Source organism: Mesoplodon bidens (assembly GCF_964165515.1).
Source record: "Mesoplodon bidens genome assembly, chromosome: 6".
Taxonomy (NCBI): Eukaryota; Metazoa; Chordata; class Mammalia; order Artiodactyla; family Ziphiidae; genus Mesoplodon; species Mesoplodon bidens.
Genome location: NC_138162.1, coordinates 10,720,334 through 10,732,812, shown reverse-complemented (window position 1 = coordinate 10,732,812; position 12,479 = coordinate 10,720,334). Strand labels below are relative to the sequence as shown.

General features: G+C 36.9%; 1 protein-coding gene and 1 long non-coding RNA gene across 4 annotated transcripts in view; one reads left to right on the top strand and one right to left on the bottom strand.

The window, feature by feature from the left end:
- NR6A1 (nuclear receptor subfamily 6 group A member 1) overlaps positions 1-12,479 on the bottom strand; it is a 209,601-nt gene that overhangs the window by 139,254 nt on the left and 57,868 nt on the right. The window lies entirely within an intron of this gene.
- LOC308618724 overlaps positions 1-12,479 on the top strand; it is a 41,519-nt gene that overhangs the window by 18,468 nt on the left and 10,572 nt on the right. The window contains exons 2-3 of one of the 2 annotated variants that reach the window (XR_014016077.1): positions 11,143-11,249; positions 11,396-11,997. This is a non-coding gene — a long non-coding RNA (uncharacterized lncRNA). Of the gene's footprint in view, positions 1-11,142; positions 11,250-11,395; positions 11,998-12,479 lie in introns of those variants that run through there. The other variant, XR_014016076.1, reaches the window with a different exon arrangement.

Here is a 12,479-nt window from a genome sequence, read left to right as displayed (position 1 = left end):
ACATATAAGCTGGTTTTAAGATCAAGACTGGATTTGTCCTCTTTCAACAAGTGATATCACAAAAACTAAGATTTCATTCTCCTCTCCAGTAATATCCAATAAAACACAAAATCCAAATATGAAAAATGACAGGTTAAAGAAAAGAGAGAATAAAAAACCACCTGTAGCTCTCATAAAGTAGACATAATTTGACTTGTTTAGAGTGACAGGATTTTTCATTTCATTTTTATCATGAAACATTTTAAATTTTCATAAAAACAGTGATAATAATAAAATGAACTATCAACTCCTATTCAACAATGATCAAGATTTTGCCACATTTGCTTCAGAAAAGATTATTACTATTTTATTTTTTGAGGTATAATTTACATACAGTAAGGTGAACAAACCTTAAATTAAATAAGTCTGATTAATATTTACATATGTACACATACATGTAACTACCACCCAGAACAAAATTATGGAACATTTATAGCAGCCCACAGATTCCCTTGTAACCTCTTCCTCCCAATGTATCTAATACTCTGAACTCAGATAGCATTATTCTTCATTTGTTAGGTTTTCCTTTCACCATTAATAATAAGATCTAGGCTTTACTTTTCTGTTTTCTTAAATAGTTTGCCAATGTCTATTTCAATCGTACATTTTTTGGCCATAATGATCCCATTAAACATAACAAATTTATGCAAGAGTCAAAGTAGTAATAGTAGAAACAGGCAAAAGACCTAAAAAGTGTAGTTTAAAAAAAAAAAGTCTAGGGCTTCCCTGGTGGCGCAGTGGTTGAGAGTCCGCCTGCCGATGCAGGGGACACGGGTTCGTGCCCCGGTCTGGGAGGATCCCACATGCCGCGGAGCGGTTGGGCCCGTGAGCCATGGCCTTTGGGCCTGCGCGTCCGGAGCCTGTGCTCCGCAACGGGAGAGGCCACAACAGTGAGAGGCCCGCATACAGCAAAAAAAAAAAAAAAAAAAAAAAAAAAAAAAAAAAAAAGTCTACATATTTAGAATGCCCGTAAGCCCCCCAACATTTTAAAGGGGGCAGAAGACTGAGAATGCTAGCATAAAAGTGACCAAAAGGAAAAGTGGAATTCATTTTGATTTCAATAAATCCTAAAGAAAATACACTAGACAGTTTTTTAAATAAGAAGGTCTGTACATTTCTAAGCCATTTTTAAGAAAACATTCAACTGAAAATTTAAACCCTTCATATGTTGATTTTTATTGCCTGTCAGTGTCTGAATAAATCCCACCCCAATTACATTTTCTTTGAAGTTCACAACCATTTTAAGGCCATGCTCTCATGCCTAAAAGCTGACATTCTTCCTAAATGAGCCAGATCCCTACACAATATTAGACCTAGTACACATACAAATTTAAAGCTAATCAACAGCTTTTTCATGAAGTAAAGTCCTATATTTGGTATGTACATCTCACCACCTGTCAGTTACTGCATAATTTAGTATTTCAATCAAATAACACAACCTAGTTGATCTGATATACTTAGCAATATGCACCACTGTTAAATTAATATAGTCATGTGACTGGACAACATATATACTAAATTACTTTGGTATATGCAAACCAAGCAATTCTAGGGTCAACTGGAAAACAGTGGAGTGGGACAGCATACCTCAGTGCAGTGACAGATGCAATAACCACTACCTTATCAGAAGTGTTGTTGGAAGCATTAACTAAGATAACACAAAGAAAGGGTGTTACTTCTCTCACCTCCTCAGCACTCCTCACTCCCTTCGATTACATGGCCTAAGCTGTGATGTGACAGAAATGCCCTCTCCTCAGCTCCACATCCTAGAGCAGCACAAATATTCTACTTCTAAAAGCCATAATTTTCACGAATTCATTTGTGTAACCAAGTATCTCTGAAAGACTTAAGAATTGAACGTTGGGATAAATTTCTTTAGTCGGTTTGCTTTCATATAACTTAGTTAAGACTCCACTGGAAATAAAAATTTGAGATGGTATTAAGAAAGCCCCAAAGGGAAGAACTCCAGCCCTAAGTACTTCCTAGAAACAAAAAGATAAGCTGAGGGTTTATTAGGAAGCAAAGACACCCAATTTGCATGTGGCTTACAAAGAACTGACAACTAGTCTCCTTTCTCTACCCAGACCTCAAGTTTGCACTCACAATGCTAGCTAAGCATTTATGGTTAGTCCCTTACACAGATGTTACTCTTTAAATAATCTTTTTATAGAGACTATACAAAAATAGAACAATTATCATACTGGCTGCTTCTGATCACTGTTTATTTTGGAGACATAAATAACCCCCTGCTAGCTACTGGCTTTATTGTGACTGACACCGTATGGAGGGTGCTTTGATCTCCAAATTGATTTATTAAGCTGCAAACTGACTATCTCTTATGTTAAAAAGATTAGCAAGCTGAACTTTCACAACTTTCTTCCATCTGCCTTCATCCAAAAAGTAAATGTAGTATCAACTCAAATCAGCAACCTCTCCCCAATTATCTTATCATAGAACCATCTCTCAGGAGCCAAAAAGGGTACTGATCAACACTAGCAATATGAACAAAAATCTTCATATTTTTCATTGCTTTTCAAACCTAGGAGTTGCAAATAAAACATGTGAACCCACTCCGCTCCACCAAAACAGATGCATACTGCCAACTTTTAGAGGAGACAGATTATAGGGTTATTAGTCACATCTCAAAAGGAAATATTAAGCATATTTTTAAAACTAACTTAATATATATTTAAATGATTTCATTTATATACTATTTAAACAATGAATTAAATTTCATTCACTGTTAATAAAATATGTTTATATAAATATTTATCAAGTGCCTGATACATATCTGAACAAAATGCTTGTTTTCACTGAGTTTACACAACTGTAATACAAGGTACACCATGAGAAATGTTATAGAATCAAGGAGGAAAGACGAGATACCAGGAAGACGTCTAGGAAAGCTTTAGGAAAAATCTGGCATTGGGAAAATAATTAATTCTACCCAGTCCAGCCCATATTGCTTTCACCCCTCTGAGCAATTAGGCATATACTGGAAAGTTTGGCAGCAGACAGACCAAGGTTCTGTGACTTTGAGCAAATCACACCCCCTATTAGAGTCTCATGTATAAAGTAAGTGTAATACCAAATACCTGGCAGAACTGTCGTGAAGATTAAATGTGAATGATTTACATATTTATATAGATTTTTATATACTACATATACATATATAATACATATCTATATACTTTATCTATTTATACAAACTTTATTGTAAATATACACTTACATATATGTGACATGTTGAATACAGTATATTTATGTGTGTGTGCATATATGTATATGTACATAAAATCACAATGGATGGTGAATGTTAACTAAGCCTAATGTGGTAATCATTTCACAATATATGTAAATCAAACCATCATGCTGTACACCTTAAACTTACACAGTGATCTATGTCAATTATTTCTCAGTAAAGCTGGAAAAAAAATCACAATGTCTGACACTGAAAGGATGCTCAAGAAAAGGAAGTATTTATTATAAATACCTACTAAACACTGAACCCTATGCCAGGTACTATTCACCTCTGCATCTGGACTGTGCTTGATATGTTGTTTAACTGCTTATTTTCCCCAAGATCATAAAAGAGCAAATCACATGTGATTTACTTCTTATCTACCCACAAAGAGAATAAAACACACATAGTAACACATGTCCAACTGCTATCTGTTAAGTAAATTGAACTAACTTCGTTATAAAAAGGAACAAACAGAAGGATCAGCAAGACTCAGAAAATACACGGTGTTTACCATGAGAACATAAAAAAACTGACTTTTTCAGTATAGCGGAAAAAAGAAATTGTTAGATATATTATTTAGGCAATTTATATTGATTGATCAACCTATACTGAGCTCCACCACGTGCAAACTAAAAGCCCTTTGGGGATCCCAGAACAGGTTGTGTTCTCTCCAGCAGCCTACAGCAGCCCTCTGAGTCTGATGGGATTAAGGAAGTTTCCACCACTTGCCTAGAGTTTCCTAACATTTGGAACTCCACAGTAGTGGTTCTCAAAGTGTGGTTCATAGATGTCCCCAAGACCCTTTTCACAGAGTCTGCAAGATCAAAGCTATTTCTGTACTAATTGTAAGACATTATTTGCCTTTTTCACTTGACATTTGCACTGATGGGGCAAAGCCAATGTTAAGTTAAATTGCTGGCCTTAGCCCTAATTAAAGCAGTGGCACCAAAATATGCACTGATAGTCATTGTACTCATCACTGCCACACACTGGGAGGTACAGGTACGGCAGGGGAGGGGGGAACCCAGCCATTTTAACTGAAGAATGTCTTTGATGAAGCAATAAGATTTATCGGTTTTATTAAATCTTGATGCTTGAGTACATAATTTTTTAATATTTTGTGAACAAAATGGAAAGTACACATAAAGCAATTCTACTGTACACTGGCTGTCCCCAAGGAAATGCACTTTGAGCTACTGTTTGAGTTGTATACTCAACTAGCCAATTTTTTCATGGATCACCAATCTACCTGAAAGAACAACTAAGAGAAAATTATGGTAATTCAGACTTGGATGTTTGACAGATTTTCTTGAAAATGAACAAAGTGAGCATGTCATTTCAAGGAGAATAACTGACAGTCTTTGTTGCCAATGATAAAATTCAAGCCTTTAGACAAAAATTAGAATTTTGGAAAATTTATATCTGCCACTGTGTGCTTCACACAGCTTCCCAACATTTAAAAGTGTTTCCAGGGACTTCCCTGGCTATCCAGTGGTTAAGACTTCGCCTTCCAGTTCAGGGGGTGTGGGTTCGATCCCTGGTCAGGGAGCTAAGATTCCACATGCCTCACGGCCAAAACACCAAAACATAAAACAGAAGCAATAGTGTAACAAATTCAATATAGATTTTAAAAATGGTCCACATCAAAAAAAATAAATCTTTAAAAAAAATAAAAAGAATAATATATACAATTATCTGAAGAAACTATTAAAATTCTCCTCCCTTTTCCATATATATGTATGGATAGAGGCCAGATTTTCTTTGTATACCTCAGCCAAAATAACATATTGAAACAGATAGAAAGCAGATGCAGATACATGCAAATATGAGAATTCAGTTGACTTTTACAAAGCCAGACATTAAAGAGAGCTGCAAAAATATAAAATAATCCCACAGTTCTCACTAAGCTTTTTGGAGAAAAAAATAACTACTTTTATACTTTTTTTTTTTTTTTTTTTTTTTGCAGTACGCGGGCCTCTTACCGTTGTGGCCTCTCCTGTTGCGGAGCACAGGCTCCGGACGTGCAGGCTCAGTGACCATGGCTCACGGGCCCAGCTGCTCCGCGGCATGCGGGATCTTCCCGGACCGGGGCACAAACCCATGTCCCCTGCATCGGCAGGCGGACCCCCAAACACTGCGCCACCAGGGAAGCCCTATACTTATTTTTATTTTAAAATGTTATTTATGCTGGTATGTAATGGGTTTGTTTTTATTTCAAATGAATTAATAAATATTTTAATTTATCAGTTTTAATTTCTAATACAGTAAAGTGATAGCTATAATCCAAATAAACAAAAGCTCCTGGAAACCTCAGTAATTTTTACAAATGTAAAGAGTTTTTGTATGGCAAGAGATCTTAGAGATCTGACCTTGGGTTTGGTTGATATAATTTTTCTTAATGGAAAACTATGAAAACTGAAGTAACATACAGCACAGTCAAGACTGGGTCTCCTGACTTCAATTTTACATTCATTCTGGACCACGATTCCTGAATTCACTAAAGACAATAATTTTGAAGCCCCTCATTCCATTCTTCCCAGTAAGCAGGAAGTTTGACCAAATAATTACAATAGTAACAGTAACTGAAATTTGAATGTTATGTCCTAGGTATTTTTATACTGCTGCTTTCACTTAATTCTCACAACCCTGTGATATAAGTACAAATAATTACTAACCTCTAGATGAGAAGCACAAGTTTAAACCAGAAGTCAGAAAGCTACTTAATGGCAGAGATGGGATGTGAAAATAACACTTCTAACAGAGAGATATATCAGCAAAAAAGCTTTCTCGTAACTCTCAATCAAAACATTTGTGTGGTCACCAGCAGGGGCATTTAGGGAAATACAGGACCTGTGACTCTGGCCCAGTACACCTTCAGATGTAGACAGAACAAAACACTAGCCTGGAGTATGGCCACACAAATTTAGCTCTACACTAAATGGCAAGAAAACAAGCAAATAGGGAGATGTGCTAGAGTGCCTCTCTTCCCCACCCATCCAGCAACTCTACCATCACCCATTAAAAAGAAGTGGCAGGAGTCAAGGGTGAAGGATTTGTTACTGACACACAGCTGGGGCAGTGAAAACTCCTGGCAGGTGTTCTCTAAGCTATAACTCCTCTCCTATGCAAACTAACCCCCAAGCTGAGTCCTCCTGGCTTTATCACACTGAGGCTCGACAAGAGCCATCATTAGTGTCCAAACTCCACTTTTTCCAGGCTGATGACATGTGTCAGACCTTGATTCCTGGTGCTACTCCTGCCTGCCAACTCCAGAAAGACTTCTGTAATGGCTTTGGGTTTTTAAAAAATACTTCAAGTCACAAGGCAGCAGCTGACACCAACTCCCTCCTGAGGATGGACACTTGGCCAGGAGCCCAAGCTGAGGTGGATTTGGAGATTCTTGATCTTTTTTGAAATCATTCCTAACTTCTCACTGGCAATTAAAATAAAATCCTCCCCAGAGAACAGCCAGAGGTTGGGCAAGCCTCTTCCATCCAGTGGTAGTCACCTTTGATTAGAGAAAAGTGTTAAAGTGTAGCAGCAACTGATAAATGTCAGAGCCTGGAGGGCCTTCAGAGTTTTGATCACTTATGGCTATTTCTCATTTCATACCATGAACAGTTTCTAAGCCAGCACCACTCAGCATTGCTTACTTAGTCAAATGCTTCAGGTCAGCGTACCAAACTCAAGTCAATGGTCCGTTTGCACTAGTTCTGAGTGCCTCCCTAAGGCTAAGATGTTTGACTTGCCAGGCAGATGATCTGATGTGCTCTGCAGATGCCCAGGAGGACATTAGGAAACGTCCACAAAAAACTGGCTTTTTCATGGTGGAGAGGTAGTGTGGTATAAGTGAACACACAAAAAATTCAAGCACACACACAGTGTCAAGGATTTCAATTTTAATTCACTGTGTGACTTGGGGTCTTCATTTCCCTTCAACATCTGTTTCCTTATCTATTAAAGAAAGATCTTAGCCTAAATCAGAGATTCCCAAATGTCTGTGGAATGGCTACATCAGAACCCTCCGACGGCTTGTGAAAACTACAGAACCTATTCCTAAAGGATATGATTTACTGAGTCTAGGGTGATACCTAGGAATCTGCATTTTTAGCAATCTATATTCCCCACCACCACCACCACCACCACTTTTAATTCTGATGCAAAGTCACGTTTGGAAATCATTAGACTAAATGACCTCTAAGACTCCTGACAGCTTTGAAAGTTATAAAACTATAGACTGGAACTTATTTTCTATTCTTTCATCCCAGAATGTTTTCCCCTATCCACTATTAGCATTCCCACTCAAACATCAGGATTGTCTAATTTCAGGTTAGCAATGGAGACATAAGTCTAAGAGCAGTATGTCAAGTATTAATAGCTTACCCAACCGAGTACACTGCTATTTCATTTATGAAAGTAGATCTAAGCATAGCTTTTCTACACAATATACATAGAAAAATAAAACTTTTAAGACATCATATTTTGCAAAGATTCAACTATTTGCTGGAAACAGTCAAGAAAAACAACATTTAAAAAGCATTTTCCCTGTTATGAATAACTAAAAAGTTATGGAATGAATATACTTAATTAGTACTTATGACTCATGATGCCTTAACACAAAGCTATAATCTACCTGAGGCAATAAAAAACTTTATAACAATAGAGGTCAAGTTTTTAAAGCATAAATAAAGTACCATATGATTAAATTTTTAACCCAATGAACTAAAATAGGCCAGAGGAGAAATCAAAGTCCTACATTATTGATATATCAACAGGGTTTCATTATAAAAAAGGAAAGATTGAGTCCTCTGATCACTGTTCTTGTTTATTTCATTAACTGGTTGTTGCAAACACATGCCTGTTGCTCTAAAGGACTCTCAAAAATCTCCTCCAACACTTTTCACACACTGTAATAAAACCCAATATTCTTTCCAGCTCATTCCTTAATTCCCATGAATATTAACTACTGCATGATTTGGGTTCCTATTTCTTTTACAACTTTCAATGCCTAACTCATTTATGTACTCATTTATCTCAGCCAGACAACAATCCTTGGTACAGAGTTACTTAGAAGAGTTCACTGATTACAGATATCCTGTGAATTAATTTACCATGGAAAAATGGAGTCCTGCTTCCGGTGGGTTTGCAAAATAATCTAAAATAGTAATACCTCAAAACACATGAAGTCACTGTAATTAAGGGATGGAGAATTCAGGTGGCCTCTAGAATATTTTGATAGGCTTTGAAGTGTGCATCCCATAATGCCTTTGGCACTTGACCAATTTGCTATCTCACTGAGTTGGCCTCCCACTTCCTGTCTTCTAGACTCACCTGAAATAGCTGAAGAAACCTGATATAAAGTTGCCATGTCAAATAGTAAAATGTTCCAAGCTATTAAGTTTAAGCTTCTATTCCTACCTCTCAACTCCTTGGTAAAAACCTCAAGCAGGCTAAATATAATAAAGACCAATAATTCCATATACAACTGCAATCTTTGGCACACTCTTTTTTCCCCGCTTCCTAATATTCAAGTAAATACTCTGAATTTAGCAGCCTCCTTTGTAAGCTTTGCCTTGAAACAACACAAGTTTTCAGCCTAACTTAAAGCCAGAATTAGTAGTCAAAGTGCTGGAACCAGATCCAAACCAAATTGGTAGCTGGGGAAGTTGTGGGGAGGCGGGAGATAGGGAACTGCTGCAAAATAAGATAAATTCATTCAAATATTTGTGTTAACTTCTCTTCCTGCAACTTATTTTAGAAAGCTGCTAACTGTACAAGCACAGAGTTACTAATTAATGATTGGTACCTGCAATTCGTACAAAACTTGATGAAGTCTAAATATCCACTCTTCCAGAGACCATCATTATATGACATCTTTTTTTTTTTTTTTTTTTGCGGTACGCGGGCCTCTCACTGTTGTGGCCTCTCCCGTTGCGGAGCACAGGCTCCAGACGCGCAGGCTCAGCGGCCATGGCTCACGGGCCCAGTCGCTCCGCGGCATGTGGGATTTCCCCGGACTGGGGCACGAACCCGTGTCCCCTGCATCGGCAGACGGACTCTCAACCACTGCGCCACCAGGGAAGCCCCTATATGACATCTTTATAGTTATCATTGTCCTAGGTTATACTGCACAGGTTATGCTATAGGGAAAGGTGTGACTAGATGATGGTGAGTCTGCACTACTGCTGGCAAGTAGCCACTCCTAATAAGATGGAGATTGAGATTTCCAAAAGTAGCAATATTACACCAGTGACAATAGATTGCAAAATCTTGGTCTAAAGCTCTGGTCAGAATTTCTCATCCTGAAGTTCGTAGGGAGGCTATGGATGGGTTCTTAGATTCCATAAATGAAACTCCTTTCAAATGTTTGTGTTTACGTGCATGTACTTAGGGAGAGAATCCATAGCTTTCCACAGAGTTTTAAATTATATACGTAACTTAATCCTCACAATCAATATGAGATAGGTACTAACATTATTCTCATTTTTACAGATTGAAGAAATTGAAGCTTATAGGAGAAAAAAACTTTACATAAGGTCACAAAGAAAGTGGTAGAGCATTAATTTCAAAAATGTCTTTAAAACACACATATACATATGTATATTATGTATTAGCTAGTCAGACACTGTTTTAATTATAAAAGAAGGTTTTTACATTAGTGTATATGCACTGGAAACCAAATTCTGGGCAAAACATGCAATTTTATTTAGTAACGTAAATAATAGTTGTAAATGATTTTAACAATTTAAATCATTTTGAAATAACTTATATAAAAACACAAACCTGACATGTATTACCTCATTTAGTCCTCAGAACAGTCCTATGAGGTAGATACTATCATTATCTCCATTTTATAGATAAGGAAACAGAGAAACAAAGAGGTCAAATAAGGTCACATAGCTATTAAGTTGAAAAGTCAAGATTCTGGCTCTGAAGTCTGTGCTCTTTTAATATTGCTTCCCCAAACTATTAATATATGAAAAATGTAAACTATGGTCACTTCAAAGGGAAAAAAAATAAAGCCAAATAAAAATCAAATTGGAGAAGTCTATCATGATAAGGTACTTCATTTATTCTATTTAGCACATATGAACCAAAAGCAATGAGAAGAGAGACCTACCAATTATATTTGCATGCTACTTTCACATACATAACCTCCTGTGATTTTCACAGCTGTGTGCACAGGAAGAGTGAGTGCTATTTGTCCAGCATCTTAAAGATGAGCTATCTGAGGCTCTGAGGGGTTACTCTCAATACTATTCACCATTATCTGAACTTCCCTGCCTCTAGGATTTCCTGTACAGAGTTTTGGAATATCTTTCCTTCTTTGTCTAGTAAAAATTCAACTAAACCTTCAAGGCCCAGATCAGATGTGACCATTTAGATATGCCTTTCCTGGCACTCACTCCTAGGCAGAATTAACCCTTCTTTTCTCTATTCTCCCTTAACATAGTTCATACCATTTCGTCAACACAGCAATCATCCTCTTTGTCATCAGCTGTGTCTATGTCTAGTTCTCTGCGTAGACACTGTGCTCGGTGATGGCAAGGGCTGTATGTAGGAGAAAGCGTTCCTAGAAAAGATTCTGCTGTTGAGTTAGTAGAAGGATGAAGCAGAACACTGGCAGTCTGGCTAAGAGAAACATGGATTCATGCGGACATTTTGTTGTCATCTTTATAACTTAAGACTTTGTCCTCAAGGATAGAAACATTACCTCAAACACTTCTAGAGATGTTCCCTGTATAGTGTTTGGGAAGTTATGGGCAGACAGCCACCTGAGACAGTGACTCCCCTTCTATGCTACTAATCTCTCAAATACCTATTGTTTTAATAAATTTATGCTTCTTGTTTCTTTCAAGTATATCAAGAGGCCTCAAGAGGACTATGAAAACATTTACATCTCCAACTCAGAGCAATGTGGGTTTCACAATATTTCGTAGTACCTCTGGAAAAGGAAAGAAAGGAGGTAAGTGAAACAATAAAGGATGGCATGGTGAGTTTTGACAAACTCAAAACTAGTCTAAATCAATTTATTAATTTGGACCAATTTATTAAATGTGTAGTAGCTTCTATAATCTAGCTAATTTAACCCTCAACTTTTCTAACCCCTAGACTTCTGCACTGAGTACATACATCTCTTGGCCAAACTCACTGAAAAGATCCAATGAGTGCCTTAAACTTGCTTGATGATAAAAACTAAACTTAAGGATTTAAAGCAAATTGAAGGAATGAAGATAATGAAGGCCTTTATTGCCCTGAAAATTAATTGTCTCAAACACAATGGGAAACACCCCAATGTCACTTTAGAAACCTTTCACTCTTCTCTAGTTTTTCAAGACTACGAAAAGCATTCTTTTTAGAATGCCATGAATTTAAGAAATTGTATTTTGTAAACATCTAATGGTTTGGGGGAGCAGAGGTCAGTATTTTTTTAAAGCCTGACTATTTATCAAAACGGAATAAGACATTGACTTCTCTTCATATTATCAGGCCAAGGAGAAGACCATTTAAAATAAACCCATTAAAGAGTTTTTAAAATACCACACAGTAACAGTTGCTTGATTTTTTGTTGTCGATTGTATACAATTTACTGTCATAATACTGAGGACTCAACAAAGCTGGCTAACTGAAGTGTTTTGACAGAGGGTGAGATAATTAAACTGATGTAGAACGTAAACAGTTTATATCCAAACCAAATTCTCAGTGGCTGATTTTTTTTTAATGTGTACCATTTGGCTGTTTAAAAATGAATTTGAGAACAGTCAACTTTTAATATTTAAACTTAAAGCAAATGGTAATAACTATCCCGGATTAAAGATTAACCTCAATTCAGCCAGCAGTTCTATAAGCACTTTTTCTACGGAGCATGCCTGGATCCCTCCCATTATAAACCCTATATTCTGAAAAATTCCATGTAATTAATTCATTTTCCAAATTTTTCATCAAGGACACTCAACAGGCAATAAAAAATAACCAGTATGTCTACAATGCACTGGTACCATTTCTGCCAAAAGCTAAGGCACCTGACATTTTAGTTACTCTCTGTGAACCTTACTAAGGGGAAATGCAGGCTTTCTATTAGGTGGTAGAGTTCTTATTTTTTGCTTTTTCAATATGGAAAATAGACTACCCCTGAACCTCTGTGGTAACTTGGTGATCCAGGATCTCAGCTAGAGAGATCACCAATTATAAAGGT